This window comes from Giraffa tippelskirchi, chromosome 3, assembly GCF_054371585.1.
Source record: "Giraffa tippelskirchi isolate mGirTip1 chromosome 3, T2T-mGirTip1v1.2.pri, whole genome shotgun sequence".
NCBI classification, from domain to species: domain Eukaryota; kingdom Metazoa; phylum Chordata; class Mammalia; order Artiodactyla; family Giraffidae; genus Giraffa; species Giraffa tippelskirchi.
The window spans coordinates 157,923,182-157,949,883 of NC_137277.1; the positions used below are offsets into that span (position 1 = coordinate 157,923,182).

General features: G+C 36.6%; 1 protein-coding gene and 1 pseudogene across 3 annotated transcripts in view; one reads left to right on the forward strand and one right to left on the reverse strand.

The window, feature by feature from the left end:
* Window positions 1-26,702, reverse strand: part of ERBB4 (erb-b2 receptor tyrosine kinase 4) — a 1,244,626-nt gene that overhangs the window by 679,367 nt on the left and 538,557 nt on the right. The window lies entirely within an intron of this gene.
* LOC145542957 (ATP synthase peripheral stalk subunit d, mitochondrial pseudogene) lies at window positions 17,034-18,303 on the forward strand (annotated as a pseudogene). Its single transcript, XR_014080310.1, has one exon. The product of XR_014080310.1 is annotated as an ATP synthase peripheral stalk subunit d, mitochondrial pseudogene (transcript).

The window sequence follows — 26,702 nt, forward strand, 5'->3', positions numbered from 1 at the left end:
GAGATCAAATGTTTCCCAAAACACTAGTTCAAAGGTCACCACAACAGGAGAAGGACTCTTACAATATTAGAAACCTTAGAAAACTTCAGCTATTGTATTTCTTTGCATTTAATTATCTTACAGAAAAGTTCAGTTCAGTCGCTCAGTCATGTCCGACTTTTTGCGACCCCATGAATTGCAGCACACCAGGCCACCCTGTCCATCCCTAACTCCCGGAGTCTACCCAAACCCATGTTCATCGAGTTGGTCATGACATCCAACCATCTCATCCTCTGTCGTCCCCTTCTCCTCCCGCCCCCAATCCTACCCAGCATTAGGGTCTTTTCCAATGAGTCAACCCTTCGCATGAGGTGCCCAAAGTATTGGAGTTTCAGCTTCAACATCAGACCTTCCAATGAACACCCAGGATTGATCTCTTTTAGGATGGATTGATTGGATCTCCTTGCAGTCCAAGGGACTCTCATGAGTCTTCTCCAACACCACAATTCAAAAGCATCAATTCTGCGGCGCTCAGCTTTCTTCACCGTCCAACTCTCACATCCATACATGACCACTGGAAAAACCATAGCCTTGACTAGACGGACTTTTGTTGGCAAAGTAATGTCTCTGCTTTTAAATATGCTATCTAGGTTGGCCATAACCTTCCTTCCAAGGAGTAAGCGTCTTTTAATTTCATGGCTGCAGTCACCATCAGCAGTGATTCTGGAGCCACCAAAAATAAAGTCTGACACTGTTTTCACTGTTTCCCCATCTATTTCCCATGGAGTGATGGGACCAGATGCCATGATCTTAGTTTTCTGAACGTTGAGCTTTAAGCCAACTTTTTCACTCTCCTCCTTCACCTTCATCAAGAGGCTCTTTAGTTCTTCTTCACTCTCTGCCATAAGGGTGGTGTCATCCACATATCTGAGGTTATTGATATTTCTCCCGGCAATCCTGATTCCAGCTTGTGTTTCTTGCAGCCCAACATTTCTCATGATGTACTCTGCATATAAGTTAAATAAGCAAGATGACAATATACAGCCTTGACGTACTCCTTTTCCTATTTGGAACCAGTCTGTTGTCCCATGTCCAGTTCTAACTGTTGCTTCCTGACCTGCATACAGGTTTCTCAAGAGACAGGTCAGATGGTCTGGTATTCCCATCTCTTTCAGAATTTTCCACAGTTTATTGTGATCCACACAGTCAAAGGCTTTGGCATAGTCAATAAAGCAGAAATAGATGTTTTTCTGGAACTCTCTTGCTTTTTCGATGATCCAGAGGATATTGGCATTTTGATCTCTGGTTCCTCTGCCTTTTCTAAAACCAGCTTGAACATCTGGAAGTTCATGGTTCACATATTGCTGAAGCCTGGCTTGGAGAATTTTGAGCATTACTTTGCTAGCATGTGAGATGAGTGCAATTGTGCGGTAGTTTGAGCATTCTTTGGCATTGCCTTTCTTTGGGATTGGAATGAAAACTGACCTTTTCCAGTCCTGTGGCCACTGCTGAGTTTTCCAGATTTGCTGGCATATCGAGTGCAGCGCTTTCACAGCATCACCTTTGAGGATTTGAAATAGCTCAACTGGAATTCCATCACCTCCACTAGCTTTGTTCGTAGTGATGCTTTCTAAGGCCCACTTGACTTCACATTCCAGGATGTCTGGCTCTAGGTGAGTGATCACATCATCGTGATTATCTGGGTCATGAAGATCTTTTTGTTACAGTTCTTCTGTGTATTCTTGCCACCTCTTCTTAACATCTTCTGCCTCTGTTAGGTCCATACCATTTCTGTCCTTTATCGAGCCTATCTTTGCATGAAATGTTCCTTTGGTATCTCTAATTTTCTTGAAGAGATCTCTAGTCTTTCCTAATCTGTTGTTTTCCTCTATTTCTTTGCACTGATCAATGTTATTTAATTATACATATATTTAAAGTACTCATCATATTCAATATATGTTTTTCAAAATAGTGATGAAATATACTATTGGGGGATAACTTTTCTTTCATGTATGTAGAAATGCATGACACATCGTAAAAAATGTTGAGATAAATTTTATATTCCCTTTTATGAACAAAACATACAATTCATTATCCTAGAATATTATCTATTATATTTGAATTATTGGTTTGGTGGGAATTATTTTCCTCATAAAATAATAATATAAAAATTACAAGTAAATCTTATTGATTAGTTTTTCAGTGATTAATTGAATTAAGTGATAAAAAAACAATGCTTTGAGTTTAGTAAAATATGACCCTGCATTTAGGCCTCTTCTAGGCTTTTACAGTAACTAAAATGTCTAGATGAACCCTAGCTTTACCAGGTTCCCAGGGTTCAGGCCCCAGATTTATCAGCAAAGAACATGACAAAAGCCAAGAGAATAAGGGGTCAAAAAGATGTCTGTCTAAAATACCTCTACCGGAGACTTTTATTTTTCTTCTGGTTTGAGTTTTCCAGTTCTCAAAACTATTATGAGCTCCTCATGCAGCCCCCACAATTTTTTTTAAATTCCTCCAGAAGTGAAACGAAGCAGGGCCCTATGGTCCTTGCCCCATACAATCTTGACCTGCTTTTTGTCTGTGGAAAAATTTTGGCCAAAGTGTAAGTTTAAGCAGAAAAATGAAAACAGGCAGAATTAAAAGAAAACAGTCAAAGGAGACAAAATAATAATAGTTTCGACATTAAGCACAGTCAAGGACTTTTAGCTCCTTCTCAAGGGTTGTAGGCAATATTTTGAGCTATATCATGTGGACTGTCTTACAGATACTAAAACCCCTAGCAGGAGGAAAAAGTTAACTACATGATATCAGACTGTAGCCATGACACAAGCTGTCACAATTTCCTGAACTGGCCTCAAGTAACGGAAACAAACTGACTGTGGAACTGAAGATTAACTGTATTTAATCAAGAAAAAAAAACATAAAGCAGAAAGACTTAAAAACAAAAAAGCAAAGACATCATTTTGTCAACAAAAGTCCATATAGTCAAAGCTATGGTCTTTCCAGTAGTCATGTACGGACATGAGAGTTGGACCATAAAGAAGGCTGAGTGCCAAAGAATCAATGTTTTCGAGCTGTGGTTCTGGAGAAGACTCTGAAGAGTCCCTTGGACTGAAAGGAGATCAAACCAGTCAATCCTAAAGGAAGTCAACCCTAAATATTCATTGTAAGGACTGATGCTGACCCTGAAGCTCCAATACTTTGACCACCAGATGCAAAGAGCTGACTCATTGGAAAAGACCTTGATGCTGGGAAAGATTGAAGACAAAAGGAGAAGAGAGCAGCAGTGAATGAGATGGTAGGATGGCATCACGGACTCAAGGGACATGAACTTGGGCAAACTCCAGGAGACAGTGAGAGACAGGGAGGCCTGGAGTGCTGCAGTTCATGGGGTCACAAAAAGTTGACCATGACTTAGGGACTGAACAACAACAACAGAACAATCAAGATGAGGCTGGTCAGACCACCGATGACCAATTTCAAAATGACTGTCAGAACTGACTATACTGTTTCTGTATGGAGTCTGTGTGGGCTGTCCCCAACCCCCAACTTTGTCTAGCATCCAAAATAAACTTTCCTTTCCAGGAACATTGCCTCTTTATTGGGTGACAGTTAGATCCCACTTTCGGTTATATAAGGAAAAGAAGAAATATTCTTCTGGATATTTTTCTTCCTCTGTAAATAAGGGAACAATTGTATTGTTAAGGTCCCCGACACTTTCATCCTATAAAGAAACCATAATGTTAAACTTATACAGGAAAGGGTCAATTTGGTTATATTTGTGGATAATACCGCCCAGATAAGTGTAGACTGAAATAAAAAATCAGAGGCACAGAAAAATATGTTGTGTTCTCAGTTATTTTTGAAAAAAAAAACTGAATGTTCTTTTCTCAAATTTTTTTTTCCTTCTTTCACTGGTTATGTATATTTCTTCCAGGAAATGGTCAGAGGAAGTGGGGGAAAGCAAAATTAAGTACAATATAAATATGCGTATGACTATGTTCATTGTTACCATCGTGATATAAGTTTTGTTTAGAGAAAGAAACAATGGTGCTGACAAACTGGTAGTTTGTAAATTGTGTAAATTGAAAAGATCAACATCTTTCCTAATATTGACTCATCTCCAAAAATGTGAAAGGTCATTTATCTGCTTATTCAGTAAATATGCATTAAATACTTACTATGTTCCAAGTATGCTATTGTAGATTTTGCAAGGCATAAAAAAAAAATAAGAGAATTTAATGTCTGCTTTCATGATATTTACAGTTGAGCAAAGGAAACACCTAGCATAGGAAAATAGTAAGTGTTACAGTACATGTGTGTGGGCTAATACATGAGAAACCACAATGTGATGTGTTCTATAAGTCATATGTGTGTTTATGTGTACTGTAACTTTGCTGTGAAGGATACTGACTTATACTCATTGTACTGGAATTATTACATATAAAACCTGTTTCAAAGAGTTAAAACTAGCATTAGTTCCTTCTTAATTAAAATAACCTCTGACAATTGCAATTTTCAACTCTTCATGAAGGGTCTTGAATGGAGGATACTTTCCATGACTACATTTTGCTGTTTTAACGCGTAGTATCTCTTGCATTACAGATTGAGAACAACCATAATTAATATTTTAAAAGAAAGTCACAACATAATTTCATGGATTGGTTTTAAACTTTTCAGAAATTCTTATTAAATAGTGTAAAGCATTGTTCAGTAACTCTTTTAAGCTGAATAGCAATAATCATAGCCAATTTTAACTGAACAATGAACATGTGCCAGCTTCCGTGATAACCATTTTATATGTATTTTTAATTTTTCAACAACCCTGCAAGATAGAAATTATTATTACCTCTCTCATAAATGGAAAATAAGATTCAGAGAGGCTAATTGAATCAGTTCTTGGGATCATTGATTTTAAGACCTGTGCTTGTTTTACTATAGAGGTGCCAACCCACAAGCCCCCTAAAAGAAAGAATCTATATCATTCCCAGTATAGCCTCCAGATTTCAGCTACATGCTGAACAACAAAACACACCCCACCTTACCCTTAGACCTATCTTACACTCCTGATATGCTGTGGAAATTGTTAGTATACAGTCTACCAAATTTAAGTGAACCAATCTGTCTAATTGTCCAGCTTTTTTTCCTAAATTTTAAGAAGGTAAATAGATCATTAAAATAAGAAAGCAGACACCTTCAAAATGCATGCAGTTATATAAATATTGACTGTGTGTGATCAATCATGTCCTACTCTTTGTGATCCTGGATTATAAACCGCCAGGCTCCTCTGTTCATGGGATTCTCCAGACAAGAATACTGGAGTGGGTTGCCATTTCCTCTTTCAGGAGATCTTCACGACCAGGATATTGAACTCATGTCTCCTGCAGCTCCTGAACTGGCGGGTGGATTCTTTACCACTGAGCCACCAGAGAAACCCAAGTTCCAATATATATTAGATGAGAAAAACTTCCTTCAAGTTTTTCTAAATTTTGGCCAACCCAATGCATTTTTTAAATTTGAGAGTCCAATGTTCAAATCATTTTTTTAAAGTTAGAACTGTCCTAGATAATGAGTACTTTGATCCAATTCTACTTGCTTTAAAATGTGCATTATATTCCAATTTAAAAAATGTGCATTGATTTTTAATCAATTCAGTCGCTCAGTAGTGTCCAAATCTTTGTGACCTCATGGACTGTAGCACGCCAGGCCTCTCTGTCCATCACCAACTCCCAGAGCTTGCTCAAACTCTTGTCCATTGAGTCGGTGATGCCATCTAACCATCTCATCCTCTGTCGTCCCCTTCTCCTCCCACCTTCAATCTTTCCCAGTATCAAAGTCTTTTCCGATGAGTCAGTTCTTTGCATCAGGTGCCAAAGTATTGGAGTTCCAGCTTCAGTATCAGTCCTTCCAATGAATATTCAGGACAGATTTCCTTTAGGATGGACTGGTTGGATCCCTTTGCAGTCCAAGCGACTCTCAAGAGTCTTCTCCAACACCACAGTTCAAAAGCATCAGTTCTTAGGTGCTCAGCTTTCTTTATAGTCCCACTCACACATCTATGCATGATTACTGGAAAAATCATAGCTTTGTCTAGACGGGCCTTTGCTGACAAAGTAATGTCTCTGCTTTTTAATATGCTGTCTAGGTCAGTCATAGCTTTTCTTCCAAGGAATAAGAGTCTTTTAATTTCATGGCTGCAGTCACTACCTGCAGTGATTTTGGAGTCCAAGAAAATAAAGTCTGTCTGTTTCCATTGTTTCCCCCATTGATTTTTAATAGTTTACATTAATTTTTATTGATGAAAAGTAACATACCATAATTTGGTAAATTGAAACATTATAGCATCATTTTTTTTCTTTTTTTTTTCTCTTCTACTGATTTTAAAAAGAAATTGCTTGTCTATTTTTATCAGTTATGTGATATATTTATCCCTTAGCACAATCTGATGTGAACATTCATAAGAACAAAATTGAAAATCACAGCTCTTTATAGAAAATTTATGAAAGTATTAATAGTGATGGCTTGGCAGCCTGCTATCTCAAAATAACAAAATGAAGTTTCAGCAGGAATTATGGTCCCAGAAATTTAGCTCTTTTTTTATTAATTTGAAAACTTAAGGTATTAATGCATCATTATTTCTAATTCCTCTGCTAATAGTCCTCTATCCACCTCCATACCTAGCATGGTAGCATATATGTGTTGATCGTAAGCATTTGGGAAATCCACATACATTGAGTAGTATAAGTTAAGGAATTTCTCAGGTTGGCCTTCAAGCTGTTTATGATTAAGCTCTAAACTAAGTCTAAAGTTTGTTTGTTTGTTTCCCCTAGGGTTCCTCTTCATGACCTTCCACTGCAACCAAATTGATTTCTCTTTGCCATCTTCAACTACTGCATATTTAATTGCTTCCTTCTCCTTTACCTAAATAGACTCAATTTATCCTTCACCCTCAGCTCTTTAAATCTTGGCTAACGCCCTTGCTCTACTATGAACACAGAAACTTTTCATGCATCTTCTAACAAGCCCCTGAATTGAGAACTGGGAGTAGTGTAGGGGCTACAGTCCAATGCCAGCCACTTGGGTTCGAACCCCAGTTCTACCACTGAGACAAGTGATCTTGGTCAAGTTCACTAACCTCTGCTCTGGTAGCTATCACAGCTGCAAAATGTATGAATGAAAAAGAAGTAAGGTAGACATTGATGGCATATATATATAATTATAAAATATTCTATATATATATTCATTATAATATTTAAATATTATATATATATATACTATTCAGAACAGCGTCTTGCATATAGATGCTGTTGCTGCTAAGTCGCTTCAGTCATGTCCGACCCTGTGCAACCCCAGAGACAGCAGCCCACCAGGCTCCCCCATTCCTGGGATTCTCCAGGCAAAAACACTGGAGTGGGTTGCCATTTCCTTCTCCAATGCATGAAAGTAAAAAGTGAAAGTGAAGTCGCTCAGTCGTGTACGACTCTGAGCGACCCCATGGACTGCAGCTTACCAGGGTCCTCTGGCCACGGGATTTTCTAGGCAAGAGTACTGGAGTGGGTTTCCATTGCCTTCTCCGATATAGATGATATTGAGCTATTATTCAAAGAAAATTAGCAGACAGCTCACAAAATTGTACCTGCCCACTACTGGTTGTCAATGCTTACTTGTTGCTCTTTTTCTTTATAATCTAATCAAGGGACTTTACAGTAAATGGATATCTCTGAGCTGATGAGTTAAGAAAATAAAATAAAAAACTCAGGTTACCCACTGATATTAAAATACAAGGAAAATCTCCAAACTTCTCAGAAGAAACTGCTCAGGTCTGTTAAAGAATAATTATCACTTTCTTTAGTTTATAGAATTGTTCACATACAGTATTTCATTTTGAGCTAGTTTGATTTTTAAAGTTTTTACTTATTTAATGACCTGCGGAATACAAAATGAGACAAAAGTGAAAAAGAAATAGCAGCTACATGAATCATATTACATTAAAAAATTAACCACCAGTAACATTTCACACTCAAATTACTGTATTCTTTAGCAGCACACATAACTGAAAAATAATAAATCATGGAAAAGGAAGTCAGGAAATAACTGTATCAACATAGAATACTCTCCTCTCTGCAAAGGCTCAAAGACATTTCTGGAGTGTCAAAGGCATGTCCTTCAATATTTAACTTTTTCACTGTTTCTCATTTCAAGTTGAACAATACGTTAATTACCCGATGAAGCATTATAATTACTCTAACAGCTCCACTCTTACTTATAATTACTGCATCAACACTTTCTTTTTCATATGCTTCAATCTATACCTATTACATTGTCATGATGAAGACACATTAACATTATAATACCGTATAATTAGCTGATGAGCAATTAAATTATTCCACTGTTCTTGTTCCTCTTTGCCAAAAGGTTGCTTCCAACCTCTATTATCTCCCCTTTCTCTTCAGTTTGTTTTAGTGGTTCTTTCCCCCTCAAAACAAAGAGGCTCATAAGCTATATTCAAAGCATTTTTATTTCAAATTCAGAATAGATATGTGTTCAAGTTGTTGGTGGTCGAAGAAATAAATTGGCATTATTGTCAAGTTTTAAATGATTTTCATTTTCTTTCTATGATAAAGAACTGCAAATATATGCAGCATAATAAAACATTGTAGGATCATTCTTTCTAGCAATTTTTTGTTTCAAAAATTAAAATTTTCCATAATTTACAGTAAAATCATTTAAACTACATTAGATTCTATTTGAAATACAGCCCTCATTATTTTACAAATACTTCAAATTAAACTTTCACAGAAATTCTGAAACTTTGAGGATTGTGAATATAAAATAGAATCAGTCACTGACTATATAACTATGACAATGTGCAAACTATTCTTCTGACTTGTCCATATTTGTTGTTGTTGCTTAGTCGCAAGTCATGTCCAACTCTTTTGTCACCTCTTGAGCTGTATAGCCCACCACGCTCCTCTGTCCATGGGAACTTCCAAGTAAATACTGGAGTGGGTTGGCTATTTCCTTCTCCAGGGGATCTTCCCAACCCAGGAATGGAACCTGCATCTCCTGCATTGGCAGGCAGATTCTTTATCACTGAGCCACCAGGGAAGCCTCTCTGATTTATCCAGCTGGCATAAAATATATTTTCCTTCAAGTGACCATTATTGTTCTTTTGAGATTTTAGTCTCTTGTCCTAAGAAGTTTCCTGTAAGAAAATTGATTTCTCTCCTTGGTTAAAGACTTAGTTTAGCCCAAATAAACTTTAGAACTAAATGGAACACAATTTTAATGACTTTGAAACACTTGGTGCCCACATGGTTTGTCAGTACAATCCCTGGCTTCATCTATGTGGCAAACTAGCCTTGCTGTGGTTTAGTCCATATTTTATAAGATAGCTAGAGCTTAATCTTATATAATTACTTTGGAGTAACATTATGAGCTATGAAAGAAAAGGGGAATTCATTTTACAAGCAAAGTCTATTTCAATAAAATGACTTTTGTTGTCTCAGCTTAGTTTCCTTTGCTGTGGGGCAGAGGAAAAGCTATTGAGTATGATGGTCTCATATGCAGAAACTCACTACTTTAGAAAAGCCCCATGGGCCCTCCCAACTTTCAGAAAACAAACAAACAAAAACTTCCAGGGAAGGTTCCCTGAAGAATGAAATAACAACCCACTCCAATATTCTTGCCTGGTAAATCCCATGAACAGAGGAGCCTTGCAGGCCACAGTCCATAGAGTCCCAAAGAATTGGACACTACTTAGTGACTAAACAACAAACTAACAACAACTTCCAAAAGCCCTTTAGGATCATTAGTAAAAATACACTTGGAAATAAATGACAAACAAGTTACCTCTGACTTGAGATGGATAGGAGAATGATTAAGTCCTTGCTTAAGTGACATTCCTTAATCTACAATCCTGTGACTTTCAAAATTCTTAACTATAGTTTGATATTTTTAAACTGAAAAAAGAATCATGGTTTCACAGGGGTACAATGTTTATTTTGTCTCAGGTCAAAGATAATCTCTCCACCTTGGCAAACTGTATTAGTACTGTCATGTGTTTTTGAATTGAGTTCTGAAAAAAATAATTTTAACTATTAATGAATGAGAATCTCTATGTAGAACACAGAGGTAGGCTGTAATTTTATCAAATAAAACTTGATCTACTGACAGATATTAAAGGTCAAAAGGTATCAAAATGCAATCAAGATTAACATGCCAGGATTTTAAGTAGCATGTAAGCTGGAATAACTTGAGGCTCTCACTCCAAATTATTAATACATTGTAGATAAGAATCTTCTATTGATTTTAATTATTTATGTACAGTTAAAATGTCTGCTATTTTCAGCACTTGTAAATAAGGTTCCAAATATGTATGTTAAAAGCAAAAGGGTGTAGAGAGTAAGAGACTGAACCTGAGTCAAGCCCTGCTCCAACACTTACTACTATGTGACCTTGAACAAGTCATTTAATCTTCCTAAGCCTATTTTACAGCTATAAAATAACAGTAGTACCTATCCTGTAAGGTTACTGGAAGGATAAAGGGAGAATTTAATGTAAAGCACTTAGCACAGTGCTTGGCATAATGTGATCATTCAATAAATATTAAATAGTATCATTATTCCCTATTATCAGCTTAAAGGTTATTTTTCTTTCTGCTCTTTGGAAAACACCTTATATAAAAGTAATATTCCCAGGTGTTATATTTTGTCACACAATATTTGATTTGGAAAAGATTTTAAATTTTTTTGTTATAATTAGGTAATAGATATTTTCTAGAGATATAAGTTTAATTATAGTCCAAGTTGGCACTATATCATACTGCCTACACCCAATAGTATGTCTTTCCATTATATCTTTTTTATTTAAGAGATCTATAAAATACACATAATTGGACTACAGTCTTTTAAAATATATGAAATTTTAATCACTACACAAATTGCACCATGGGAATACATTTTAAATTGTATAATCACCCGTAGTCCATTTGTACTCTTGGCATTATTCAAGGTATAGAACCAACACATTCATTTTATTCTCTCTATATGATATGTAGAGAAAATCTAATTCTTAATTTCATGCTGGTTTTTCTGTTGAATTATCAATTTTTCTATTCTACTTAACATTCTCTCTTTTAAATAGACAATGGCAGAATCACTATTAATATATTTCTTGTTCAATGAATTATTATATATAATAGCTCCTGAAAAACATTCTTCCATTTTTTCCAGGAGTGCTGCTATATCACAATGAATTTTAACATCAAATGGCTTCTGGACATTCTCTCCCACATATTCTTGAAGACTATATAAATTTTGAACCTCTAATCATATAACTTTTGAAGGTAGTATTCAGTACTTCAAAGTAATGTAATATTTGTGGTTTGTTAATGCCATTAGGAGAATTTCATTCCCACATTCCCCCAAACTGATACTCGTGTGGTTGAAGGGAAGCCATATCCCCAGCTCCTGAAACTAGAAAGGAATCAAAAAAAAAAAAAGAAAATAGATGACCCGGACTGAAACTGGAAAAACTCTTTCTTTTTTTTCGCCTTTCTTCTCAACACAAGTTGTTACCTGTTGTTTTTGTGGGAAGCTACAAAGATTCACAAGACACTTGAAAATAGATAGGAATTCAGAATGATCAGCATCTGGCAGCAATGGGGGTCAAATATCTTATAATAAGCCTTCCCCATTTCCTTAAATGATTTCCTTCCAATAATTTAATAATAGTAACATAACAGTTGTCAAAGGGTTTCCTAGGTGGTGCTAGTGGTAAAGAACCCGCCTGCCAATACAGAAGACATAAGAGATGTGGGTTTGATCCCTGGGTCGGAGAGATCCTATGGAGGAGGGCATGGCGACCCATTCCAGTATTCTTGCCTGGAGAATCCCATGGACAGAGAAGCCTGGCAGTCTACAGTCCATAGGGCTGCAAAGATTCACACATGACTGAAGTGACTAAACATGCAATAGTCATCAAAAGCTTAAAGTGCATTATTGTTACTATAATCTGCTTCTTTAATTAATTGTCATATGAACCTCACATAAAATTATTTATAATTAATTATGTTTCCTCAGTTTAACCCTGAGACTTGGCTTCCCGTTTGATGGTTAAACATACTATATATTCCAATGAAATTGATACTTTATTGTAATATAATGTGCTAATATGACTCTTATCTAGTTTCAAATCCCATTCCCCATAAAGGATCTTCAGAAGATTCAAGCTATGACTGAAGTATCGTCCTCACATTTAAGTAAGAATGGCTAGTATCTGGAAATGTGACTTAACAGTGTCAACATGAAAGGTCAGTAAGAATTAGTGCGGACAGATAAACACAAAAAGGCTTCTTTCCCTAGTTCTTAGAGATGAGCCACTACTGTGTCCAAGGATAGCTTTTCCAATCAAAGTTGTCTGCTGCAATAACCAAGAGTGACAATCAGTTCTTAGCTTCTAAAAGGAGCTTCACATTCCCTGATGTCATTTACAAATGAGGATCACTGTATCTCTGGAAGAGAGGAGTGTTTACGGTACATTACTAACCACAAAAACAGAGATATCAAGCTCTTCTATTCTATTCATCAGTATATTCTATGGAATGAATAATTGTGGATTCAGTGGTATTCTGGGGTTCTTTGATTCCAGCAATTACAATTCTCATCACCTACTGTTTGTCTCTGAAGAAGATAGGATACATGAATAAAGATAGGACCATCAATCCACATTAACATTTTTCAGACATGAAACAGAAGAGAGAATCAGAAATGACTGGTTTTGAATAGAGATACAGAAAATCTAAAAATGCCGAGACTTACTTTTAATGAGACATAATGAAAAGAAAAGGAAACAGAATCACAGCAGGTCAATTCTGAAGGAGACCTGAGAATACAAACTAATCCTTCCCTTTACAGATGAGGGAACTGAGGCCCAGAGACGTAAATCCCATTAACCAGTTTTGCTACCTAGTAAATAGTAGGACACTCCAAGTTTAGGTTTCTGACCTGAAAGCCTCCACATAACAAAACTGGTGACGAAGTATGTTGCTATTTATAGTTTAAATGTGTGCAGTTTTGAAAAAGTAAAAAAAAAAAAAAAGTGAAAGTTGGTCTAGATCTGATTCTTCCCAATCCTATACAAATTTCCTTTCATGCATTTCAGAATATCTGGCAATAATACCAATTTATTTCTCATTTACCTTCATACCTTCAGTTAATATGAAATTCTACTATAAAAATAATTTTGTATTACAGACCAGTGATTTCTGTATTTTTCTACCAAATTGTCTACTTCTTACTGCAAAGGAGGGGAATTCCACAGTCAGGGAGGTATGGATCATAACACAAATCATAACAGATCATAACAACAAAAAAATGTTAATGGAGAAATTTCTTCAAAGAGTGACATTTTATCTTAAAAGAGTCATGTATTACAATATTTTTTATTTGCCTGTTTTCATGGGAAAATAATGTTTTTCCCACAAAAGTTCAAGGTAAATTAATGTCCCAAGGATGTGTAAGGTTTGCTTTGTCTAACTTTACAGAATATGGCGTATTCTCAGGAGTTCATACAGTTTAGCATATATCAATTATAAATTACTTACCTTTCCAATTTGGAAGCCTACTATAGAAACAAGCACAAAGAATGGAGTGCAAAAAAATCATACAAAATATTTTTTCTGTTCCTCTGATTCATATAACAGCAATTCTTCTTCAATGTAACATGATTTTAAGAAAAGAGAAAATTTACATTAAACTGTAACTACATATTTTATAGCAATGTCCTGAAATAAAATAAAAAATACTCATTAATTCCCTACCTCTAATCAAAATCTACCTATATTTTCCAAATTATTCAGCAGTAACTCAAATATGTATTTACTTTGAATAATATATCAGTATCAATTGATTAATCAAACCGAAAGTTCCAAATTATCTCTTTAGCCACAGTGACTTATCTAAAGTGGATTTAAACAGGACTGAAGTACAGGACATATTTTCATAAAAATAATAGGATTTTTCAAGAATAGAAAAAGCATTAATCTTTTTCTCATCTTGCCATCTGCCCATGCTTAAAGATTTTCCACAGCAGTAATTCTTTTAATAAACATTGATAGAATGCTTGATATGTGATGATTCTAAGCTAGATACTCTCCCTGTTTTCACAGAGTTTAGAGTGATCAGATAGTAAACAAACATAAAGAAATAAAAGCAAATTGTGACAGGTCCTCTACAGAGAATTAAAGCTAAGTGATATGATGGGACTGATGTGTGGAGAGAATTGCATTTGATTGGATGCTCATGAGGACTCTTCGAGAGATGATACTTTAGGTGAGCCCTAAATTGACTAGAGAAACCATGCATGTAAAATTGAAGAAACATTTTAGAAAGACTATATAGCTATTACAAAGTCCCTAGGGCAGGAATAGAAAGAGTGCCACATAGCTTGAACAACATGGTTAAGGAAGGTGAGAGAGTTGGTGTCAGATATGATGAGCAGAATGAAATCCTTTAGGGTTTAATTATTTTACAAAGGGTACAAAATTTGATTTTACTTTAAGTCAATGGGTACATTGGAATATTAAGTAATGGAGTGATGACACCATGTAACTTATTTCAACTGTTTAAACCATATGGATGGTTGTATAAAGTAAGGACTGTAAGGGTTGCAGTTGGAAACAGTAAGGGAGCTAAGATGGTAGCTCCTGTTGTTTGGACTGTGGTGCTTATAAGAGAGCTGGTTAAGAGTACATACAATTAGAGGTATATTTTATGAGAAAAATCAGTGTTGCTGACTGATAGCTTGTAGAGTGACAGGTAAGGAAAAGACAGAAATAAAGGATAACCCTTTGATATTTGGCTTAGACAACTACCTAACTGGGCATTAGTGCCATAATTTGAAGTGAAGGAGACTGAAAACTAATTATTTGGCACTGGCAAGAGAGGTGTTAAGGATTCTATTTTGATTATATAAATTGTGAGATATATATTCTATATCAAATGAAATGTGACATAAGCAGTTGCATGTTTAAATCTGAAGTTACAGACAAGTGACAGAGCAGAAGTATGTTTGAGAATCATAACATATACATAGTATTTACAACCATGGGACTGGAAGAGAGTTTCTAGGGTGATATTTTGTATTGATAGGGGGAAAATATCTCTAAAATAGTTCAATATGAAGATCATGGCATCCAATCCTATCACTTCATGGCAAATATAAGGGAAAAAGTGAGAGCAGTGACAGATGTTATTTTCTTGAGCTCCAAAATCACTGCAGATGGTGACTGCAGTCATGAAATTGAAAGATGCTTGCTTTTTGGAAGGAAAGCTATGACAAACCTAGACAGCACATTTAAAAAGCAGAGACATCACTTTGCCAACAAAAGGTCCCTGTAGTCAAAGCTACAGTTTTACAAGTAGACATGTACAGATATGAGAGTTGGACCATAAAGAAGGCTGAGCATTGAAGAATTGATGCTTTCAAATTGTGGTGCTGGAAAAGACTCTTAAGAGTCTCTTGGACAGCAAGGAGATCAAACCAGTCAATCCTAAAGGAAATCAACCCTGAATATTCATTGGAAGAGCTGATGCTGAAGCTGAAGCTCTAATACTTTGGCCACCTGATGCAGAGAGCCGAATCATTGGAAAAGACCCTGATGCTGGGAAAGATTGAAGACAAAAAGAGAAAGAAGTGGCAAAGGATGAGATGGTTAGATATCATCACTAACTCAATGGACATGAATTTGAGCAAACTCCAGGAGACAGTGCAGGACAGAGGAGCCTGGTGTACTGCAGTCCATGGGGTCACAGAGTGTGACATGACTTAATGACTGAACAACAACAACAAAATACTTCAACGTGTAGAAAATAAGCAAGAGAAAGGGGCCATAAAGAAGACTGAAACTATTTAGTCAGTATGTGTATGTGCTCATTTGCTCAGTCGAGTCTGACTCAGTGACCCCGTGGACTGTAGCCCACCAGGCTCCTCTGTCCATGGAATTTTCCAGGAAAGAATACTGGAGTGGGTTGCCATTTCCTTCTCCAGGGGATCTTCCTGACCCAGGGATCGTACTGGTATCTCTTGCGTTTCCTGCATTGGCAGGTGGATTCTTTGCCACTGTGCCACCTGTGAAGCCCTAATTTGTGTTATATTAAACTGAATACCACAACTAGTAAGTGGGGTAGAGATAGAAAAAATCCAGTTGAGAAGAGGATTTAGACAAGAACAAGGTGTATCCTGAAGAGGAAAAGATCTGACACTTCCATCACAATCAAACTTTTGAGTCACTATCTTCCCATAGAAACAAGCAGAAGTGGGTTTAGCATAAAGCAAAAATAAAGGATAAACCTCAGGGCCCCTCACTTGCACAGACCCCTTGAAGCCCTAAGCCTAATTTTATGTTATAATTTCATATTCTTATTAATTAAATACCCCCCTGTACACACTCATATTGTACAAAGGTCAAGACTCTCAAAACCTAGATCTCTCTCTGGAAACCAATGGGTGAAAGAATTGCCATATCTGCATTGAAGTTTAGTTGTCATAGTTTAGGTTAAATATAGTTTAGCTATATGATGGCCTTCACCTTTTCAAGATATAAGCATGTGTTAGGGAAATAACTCAATATATAATTGATGTGTACCAAGAGAGAGACTAGAAAACATAATATGTATAAAGTTTCAATATAGCACACACTTCCAGGTCAGCTGGCAAAATATGACCAGGATTAGACCCTCAAATGTAAAATTACTGGATTTTAGTTAAAAAGAGAACTGTTAAGCAACTCAAAATTGAGTTAACTCTCATTAGATGAGTAAAAGTGGTGAAAAAGGTCAAGGTATCTTTAAATGCCTGGGAGATTCTCCCTAAAATCTTGGAGATTTAAGTTTTCTTTTTCCAAATAATATACATGTCCTTTTAATAAAAATTCTATTTTATAAAATTGCAATTTCATTAAAAGTATTCTATATTGAATGTAAACTTCAGCAGAAATTGCTTGGAAAGAACTGTAAGAAGTTACACTGGCTATCTAGCAGGGATTGAGCACTATCTTTTGCAGTTTACGTGAATTAAAGATGAAAAGTTTAGAGACACAAGTTTCAAGGGAGGATATTTACATTCAGCAGCACAAGACTTTATTGAGCAATCACTATGTGTAAGGCACTAAGCCAAGACAGAGAAAGATGCAAAGATAAATTAAACTTGTTCCTTGCTTTAGTTTCAATCATACAAGTGTTTAAATATCAATCATTGATTCTTTAGTGCAATGGATTCCTTGAATAAAAATAACTGTTCTGCATGCTGTAGGTGATAGTAAAACAACCTTTTATAAGGAAAACAGATGATAACTATGAATTCATTAACTATACATTCTGCAGTCACATTCCAATTCCTCCATGAATATATAACCTACAGCATATGGCAGTGACTCCTAGACAACAGTAGCACAAGATGCATTATATCAGTTTCAATATTTCTTCAAAAACCATAAAATACATTTTATTCAATTTAGCATTGGAAAATTGTTAAATTTAATGCTTTTACATACTCACTTTAACTTTCTTTGAAAACATCCACTTTTTGTTTGCATAACTCCTCTGGCCAGCAACTAATTGTCTTATACAATTCTATTTCTTATCAAGTTTGTCATGCTCATTCTTCTTTTCTCTGAGTATCCACAAACTATTTTAAGAACTAAGTCATGGTGGGCCGCCCGGGGTAGGTGAAGGATCTCAAGATGGCTGGACGGAAACTTGCTCTAAAAACCATTGACTGGGTAGCTTTCGGGGAGATTATCCCCCGAAACCAGAAGGCCGCAGCTAACTCCTTGAAGTCCTGGAACGAGATGCTAACCTCCAGGTTGGCTACTCTGCCTGAGAAGCCACCTGCCATAGACTGGGCATACTACAAGGCCAACGTGGCAAAGGCTGGCTTGGTGGATGACTTTGAGAAGAAGTTTAATGCCCTGAAGTTTCCTATACCAGAGGATAAATATACTGCCCAGGTGGATGCTGAAGAAAAAGAAGATGTGAAAAGTTGTGCTGAGTTTTTGACTCTCTCAAAGACCAAGATTCAGGAATATGAGAAAGAGCTGGAGAAGATGAGGAACATAATTCCATTTGATCAGATGACCATTGAGGACTTGAATGAAGTCTTCCCAGAAACCAAATTAGACAAGAAGAAGTACCCCTACTGGCCTCACAGGCCAACTGAGAGCTTATCAGCTCGAGTCTGAGAGAAAGCTCTGGCCCTCGAATTATAAACTCTGGACATTAAAAATAATTACATGGTAAAAAAAAAAAAAAAAAAAAAAAACTAAGTCATCAACCATAGTCTTTATAATGCCCTCCTTGCCCATGACACACTTCTTTTATTGCTTTGTGTGTATGTGTGTGTGTTTGGCAGATAATGCAGAACAAAAAAGAGAGAACTGCTACACCTCTCTGAACTTTCTAGAAACTGAAGCTGCTGCTGCTTCTTTTTTTTTTTAATTGTGCTAAAATACACATAACACCAAATTTACCTACCATCTTAACCATTTTCAAGCATACATGTCAGTAGTGTCAAGTACATTCACATTGTTATACAATCTGCAAAACTCATCATTTTATAAAACTTGAACTCTATACTCATTAACAGAGAAGGCAATGGCACCCCACTCCAGGACTCTTGCCTGGAAAATCCCATGGATGAAGGAGCCTGGCAGGCTGCAGTCCATGGGGTTGCTAAGAGTCAGACACGACTGAGCAACTTCACTTTCATGCATTGGAGAAGGAAATGGCAACCCACTCCAGTATTGTTGCCTGGAGAATCCCAGGGACGGGGGAGCCTGGTGGGCTGCCGCCTATGGGGTCACACAGAGTCGGACACAACTGAAGCGACTTAGCAGCAGCAGCATACTCATTAAATGACAACTTCCCATCCCTCCTTCTCTTCATCCCCTTAAAACCATCACTGTACTTTCTGTCTCTGTGAATTGGACTCTTGTAGTTATATCATAAATGGAATGATAAAACTAGTATGGTAGGAAAAATTCTAAGATGGACCCAAGATTTTCACTTCTTTGTGCACACACTCTGCATAACTTCCTATCCTTGAATATGAATAGGGCTTGAATATAAGATATCACTCTATAATTATATTTCTTCATATAGCAGCAGAAATTTTGCAAATGTAAGTAAAGACTAATCAGGTGATACTGAATTAATCAAAATGGCAATGATGCTGCGTGGGCCCAACCTAATCAGATGAGCCCTTAAGGAAGATAGAGAAATATAAAGTAAAGAGAAATGTTTTATATTACTTGAGAAGAAAATGACCATGTTGTGAACTGCCCATGGAGGAGGCTCTATGACAAGAGTCTACAGGTGACCTCGAAGAACTGAGCACAGTTCACAGGCAATAGCATGCAAGAAAATGAGAACTTCAGTCCTACAACCACAAGGAGTTGAATTCTGTCAATAATCAATGAGCTTGGAAGATACCCCAGAGCTTTATGAGACTGAAATCTAAGCAGACATCTTCAGACCATGAGCAGAAGACTAAGCTAATCTGTACCCAGACTCATGTCCAAAATAATAATAAGAAGAAGATTTAAAAATGTGTTTTCAGTTGCTAAATTTGTGATAATTTGCTATGGAACAATAGAAAACTAATACCTCTGGTTTTGAATTTGGGTTAGAAACTTTTATTTATTGTCAGTTTTTCTTAAGTACAGGCTACAAACCATAATTATGGCCTCCCTCTTAAATTCATCTTTGAAATATCAAACACCCAATATGCCATGTATTTAAGAGCTATTGACGTGTTCTAAACTTATTACCCCTACAAAAACAATTGGACCTCTACCGAATTACTTTTGATTTTTTTTAATTGATCTTTTTGTAGATTTGTTTCCCTTATTATTTTTTGTTATTGTCACTATTGTGTGCATGTCTGATTTTGGTAGTCAATTGTAGTCTGTTATAAGGTGGAAGACCAGAGGATCATGCTTGTTTGTATTGTTTCTACAGTGAGAATAACAAAGCTTTAAACAAAGATATGACAACATTTGAACTTAAAATAAATTATTATTTTTTCAGTCTACCTCTTCATATTTAAAGTCACCAGAAAGAAAAAGATATATGTTTACATGATAAGGTAATATTATGAAAATACCAACTGATTGTTCATATTTTTGCTTATTTTTAAAAATTGTGGGCCTTTCCTAGAGGTCTAGTGTTTAAGACTTGGTCTTCCAATATAGGGGATGTGGGTTCAATTCCTGGTTGGGGAGCTAAGATCTCACATGTCTCATGGTCAAAAAAACAAAACATAATGATGCAATGTTGCAACAAATTCAATAAAGACTTTGAAAAAAAAATGTCATCAAAAAATCCTTAAAAAAACCCTGCCATTGTTATCTTCATTGGAAGCTCGTTAGAAGGCAAAGTGGCCAGATAGAAGGTATTATCGGTTTTCAGATGGTCTTTGCTCTCAGGTGTCTCTAGTTCCTCAGAGAAACATGTGGGTTTCATACAGAACTATGCCATCAATTTCCAAATTAGAACAGCAGGATATGTTATCTACTACTTTCTGAATCTAGATATATCACTTACTGACTCCTTAATACAGAATATATGTTTTATTTTTCCAGTAATGGTAACTTAGGTAAAGGGTTTAGAAAACTTATAGATAAGGACAGTGAAAAATATAATACTAGAAGGAAAGAGGGAAGAGAAAGAAGGTAGTTTGTGGCTAAAATGGTCAAGAATCTGCCTGCAATGCAAGAGACCCAGGTTCAATTCCTGTTTTGGGAAGATCCCCTGGACGAGGAAATGGCAATCCACTCCAGCACTCTTGCCTAGAGAATTCCATGGACAGAGGAGCTTAGCAGGCTACAGTCCATGGAATCCCAAAGAGTTGGACACACCTGAGTAACTAACTTTCACTTTTCACCTTTTGAGAAAAATAGGAAAGCTTTGACAATAGATGACTGTAAATTATCAAATTTCAAGTAGTGAAATCTTAAAAATGTATATCTAGTGTTTTTATATGTCTTTTCCCCCCATTTTATAACATGTGCTCGATTTACTTCCTGAACCAAGGTAAATATAAAAAGTGTCTTTATCTGAGTAACTCAAGTTCTCACATTTCAAAAGTTCCTGGTACGAAGTTTATATTGAAGGCATTTAGGGTTTTTCCAGTAGTCATGTATGGATGTGAGAGTTGGCATATAAAGAAAGCTGAGCACCAAAGAATTGATGCTTTTGAACTGTGGCGTTGGAGAAGACTCTTGAGGGTTCCTTGGACAGTAAGGAGATACAACCAGTCCATCCTAAAGGAAATCAGTCCTGAATATTCATTGGAAGGAATTATGCTGTAGCTGAATCTCCAATACTTTGGCCACCTGATGCGAAAAACTGACTTATCTGAAAAGACCCTAATGCTGGGAAAGATTGAAGGCAGGAGGAGAAGGCAACGACAGAGGATAAGATGGTTGGATGGCATCACTGACTCAATGGACATGAGTGAGTAAACTCTGGGAGTTGGCGATGGACAGGGAGGCCTGGCAAGCTGCAATCCATGGGGTCGCAAAGAGTCAGACACAACTGAGCGACTGAACTTAACTGAATATAAGTAAATAAGTAGGTGTTAGTCGCTCATGTTGTGCCCGACTATTTGCGATATACATGTCTTAATGCACATGTCTAATATAATCACTTTATTATTTTAGTTTTCTTTGTGAATAAGAAAAAAAAAAAATCATTCCCCTGATGTTTGCCCACACACAGTGACAAAAGTGACAGAATGCTTTAACACCACTGCCCACACACAACAGTCCTCCTGATTTGACTTTTTTCCCCCTCTTTAGGACTTATATGATCTTTTTGGCCCAGCACTAGATATAATGCCATTTTAAAATAAAGACAGTATATTTAAAAGGGCATTAATAATGCTCTGTTGATATTCTGGAGTAAACAACTGAGTGGGAACTAATTTCACTGAGTTTCACTATAAAATTAAGTATGATTGTCTTAATTATCTGAGCTAATATGGAAAATAAATGTACTGCAATTATGATAAGGGTGATTAGCGATGCTGTATCTTTCTCATTCACTTTTGGCCTGTTTTTTCAGTCTGATACCTAAGAACTGCATAATTGTTCTCTGTTGCTTTAAACATGAGAACCTTAAATAATTCATGCAAAAATAACCTCTACTACCATTACCAATCCACCTCCAAATAATGGGTATTTTTGCCTTAATAACAGCAAGAAAAGGTACATCTGAAAGCTTCCATAATAGAAAACCAGGAAATGTAAAAAGCAGTCTTTCTATAGCAAAACAATAGTGTAACTGGAATAGCAACCTGTCTCCCAGAGAACAAAGGCACTGCTGTAAGAAGTCTAAGTGTTTGCTCTCTGCCAATATGCCCCCAAATTCACAGACATGTTTAGAAAGAATGCCTATACCTCCTCTACAGAATTAAAAGAGAGGTCTTCTAAGCTTTGAAAGGCAATATTTGGGTTGTGTTAGAGCCTAATATTGTATTTCTTTGTTCTTCTTCTGATTTCATATTGACATACAAATCATTAATTCTTTAAGTATTTTAAAGTAACTTCTTTAAATTGCTCTTTAAGGAATTTCTTTGAGTGCTCTAAGTATTCAATGTACAAAATAGCTTTAGATGTAAGGATTAAAATTGGGGTATGTGAGCAAATTGTTATCAACCAAGTGGCTTTATTTAAACAGCATGAAGTAACATAGTATTCACTAAAGCTTTTACTTTTAAAGGCTCCTAAATGTACGCTTAAATAATATTTTCAACAATTTTTATAAAATACTTAAAACTGATGTTGCTTTTACTTTCTACATGATATCATTTCTGACAGGAGCTCAAATGAGAAAGTTATCAGAGACCTCCAATGGCAACAACAATTCTTTCCTTTAGTAATCATGGAAGCAGAGGGATTTAGTAAGATATTATACTCAAAGAAAATCTGAACACAAACAACCTTATCTTAAACTGCAACATGGTCAGCTCACCCCACATCTTCTCTACTCCTTCTCTCATGGACTTTTATTTTCTTTCACTCACAATTTCTTTTTTACAAGCAAGGTTAAATTTAAGAGTGATTTAAATTTTATTAGTGTTTTAAATATTTTTATCCATTATTATAATCATGATGCCCTTCTTGTAGTATATGTTTAATAATTACTCAAATATCATGATGCTTGAGTACTACATGACTGTATTAATAATAATAATAATAAATCTTAATTTTCATATAACATCCTGTTATTAAGAAAGTCAGATTTAGGTTAAGATGCTGATCCAAACACAAATCTATGGCCTCAGTTTTCTTATATGTAAAATAAGGATAATAACTAAGAATTGTGGTGGAAATCTAAAAGTTACTTCAAACTTAGCTGTTCTAAAATCTGGACCACATAATCTAGATAGTTTTTCCAATAAGAATCCAGAAATCATGATTAATTCCTCTCATCAGTCCCATTTAAACCTCCAGTTACCCAGGTCTAGTGATATTGCTCCTCAAAGTGTTGAAAAGTGCTTGTCACTCAGTGACCCCATGGACTGTAGCCCACCAGGCTCCTCTGTCCATGGAATTCTCTAGGCAAGAATATCGGAGTGGGTTGCTATTCCCTTCTCCAGGGAATTGTTCTGACTGAAGGATCAAATCTGGGTCTCCTACATTGAAAGCAGATTCTTAATTCTCTGAGCTGACAGGGAAACCCTTACTACATTTTAAAAGCTCCACTCTTTCCCATCCCCACTGCCACATCCCCAGCTTAGGACACAATTATTTCACACAACTGCTCTCCCCTCTTTGAATTTGTCTTGCTGCCTTTAGTCTTGATTCTCTCATATTCATCCTCCACTCTGAAGTCATAGTAACTTACAAAATATCTATGTGAATATGTCACTTTCCAGCATAAAATACTTCATAGATTTCCCTTTGCTCTTGGAATAGGAAAAGAGCTTCTTACAATGGCTTGCAGGCTCCTTAGGACTGACCCACCTTCCACCTTCACCTTCCTTCTGGAATTTTCTTATCTCACAGTTAGCTCCTCGGACTTCGCAGATGATCTCTCAGGTCTGTTCCTCGGCCTGCAATACTTGCTTCTTCTCTGTCTGTCTAAACCTTACTCATATTCAGCTTCCAAATATCACTTCTTGAAAACACGCTTCTATAATGCCAAGTTTAGTTTAAATGATTCTGCATTCTCAACAAAAGTTACTGAAATTACTTTAAAAAAGTCAGTCGTTCACAATAGAGTATCAGGGTGATTAGGTGAGAACAGGAGAGAGGGGATAAAACTGCGGATTTTTGAAATATGATATCTATAGAGTAAGCTAGTAACCTCTTTCTCCTCCTTTTCTCACCTCCAGTGAAAGAGGTTTACACTGTACTATGTAGAGAGTTTACTACATGACCTATGCATGTAGAGAGGGGGTAAAATAGTATAACTCCTACCCACAAAATTTAGAGGATAAAAACAGGCTAATCACTTTTGTGACAGGAATACCCTGCCTTCCCTTTTAGTGTGAGCAAAGGATGCAAGGTTGTTCTTTTCCTCATTCACTTAACAATATATTTTTTAACTTCTTACTTTGAGATGGGGCTTCCCTTGTGGTTCAGGTGGTAAAGAATCTGCCTGCGATGCGGGAGACCTGGGTTCAATCCCTGGGTTGGGAAGATCCCCTGGAGAAGGGAAAGGCTACCCATTCCAGTATTCTGGCCTGGAAAATTCCACAGACTGTATAGTCCACGGGTCGCAAAGAGCCAGACACAACTAAATGACTTTCACTATCACTTTCACTTCACTTTGAGTTAATATAGATTCACATGCCACTGTAGGAAAACAGAGATCCCAGATCCCGTGCACACTTTTTACTTCCAGCTTTGCTGAAGTCTAATTGACAGTTAGAAATTATATATATACACACACACACACACACACACACACACACACACATATATATATATTTAAGGTTTACAACTTGATGATCTAATATACATTGTGAAAGAATCACCACAATCAAGCTAATTAATGTATCCATCCCTTCATACAGTTTCCTTGTATGTGTGCGGTGAGGTGGGGGGTTGTGGTGAGAATACTTAAGATCTACTCTCTTAAAGTACACAATACAGTACTGTTAACTATAGTCAGGTTGTTGTACATTACATCTCCAGAACAGGTTTGTCTGGCATAACTGAAACTTATATCCCTTGACTAACGTCTCCACATTCCTCCCTCCCCCAGCCCCTGGTAGCTACCATTCTGCTTTCTGCTTCTATGGGAATGCTTTCCCTGGACTAGACACTGGCCATAAAGGACAGGAAGAAGAGGTCTGAAACCATTCCAAGTCCTGTTCCAGAGGAGAACTTAGAAGGAAAAAGGATTTTCATGAGCAGGAGACTGGATGGAGTGGGCCACCCAAATGATGGAAGGAGCAGATAGATCAGCAACTGGGAAACATCGCTGGCATCAAAAGAGTTCCTACTGGAGGGGAATTTAGTGCTAAGAATATTGAAGAGCACAGCATAGACATGCATCTGCTAGCAGGGCTTTCCCAAGGAAGAAACTTTCATGTTTCCACCTTCCCTTTCTCCCTCTTAAGTGCCAGTCCTGGAGGATCAAATGCCATAGTAAGCAAGCCATGGAGGTAGAGTGAGTAGAAAGAGAAAGAAGCCACCACATTCCCATTCTGGAAGACAGTAGCTCCCAAACAGTGGGAAGGGAAGCTTTACTTTTGAGTAAGTATCAGAGTATTAATGAATATCTTGAAATAGACACTCTTAAGTAAGACAGTCACTTAAAGGTGACTGTAGGACTGCTCAGTATCTCAGAGTGAACAGGAAAGTCATGGGCACTCTGCCCAAGTTCCCGTCCAGGGCCAGGAGACAAGGCCGCCAAATAAATTTTCAACAGACAGTGGGAAACAAAAATTGTGTTTTTCATTAGGCCATGATTAGTGCTTTTCAATATTCACTACACTTCAACGGTCATTTCAATATGCCTCCCAACAGTTTCTAAAATTAGTCATTGTGGAGGTGATTTTATAAGCATCTGGAGTAGGTATGGATGGAAACTATTGAATGAACCTGAAAAATGGGCCCTGAACATTAAGTTTCAAGTATTGTTAAAAGGAACCCATCTGTCAAAGTTATGAATTAGTATTCTTCATTTTAGATAGGCTCATTATGAGAAACAATCAGAATCCTTTTGAAGTGTGTCCACATTACACGTTTTGATCTTGTTCTTACATGAACGGTGTAAAAGCATAATGTCTTCTCTCAAAAGCCTATATCTACATTCACTGAATTCATTAGATAGGATGTAAAAAATGACTGCTTTTCTACAAATCTGTATTTACGTGTTAACAAATTCGAAAGTGAGACTAGTGTAAATGAAGTCAATTTGGCTGACCACAGTCTCCTTTTAGCTTTCCCTTCCTTCCTGTGGCTTTTCTCAATTGTTCAAGGAAGGAAACTCGATGTTTTTAGCTAGAATCAAATTTCCAGTGTAACTGCAAGCATCATAGCTTAGGTTGATAAAAAAGATATAATGGAAATATTTTAGGGGGACATTGGCTTTGGAACCAAACTGGCCTATGTATGATGTGGTCTCCACTGTTTACTAGCTGCATAGTCAAGTTAATTAACTATCATAAGTGTCAGCGACCTTGTGTGTAAAACAAACAAATTT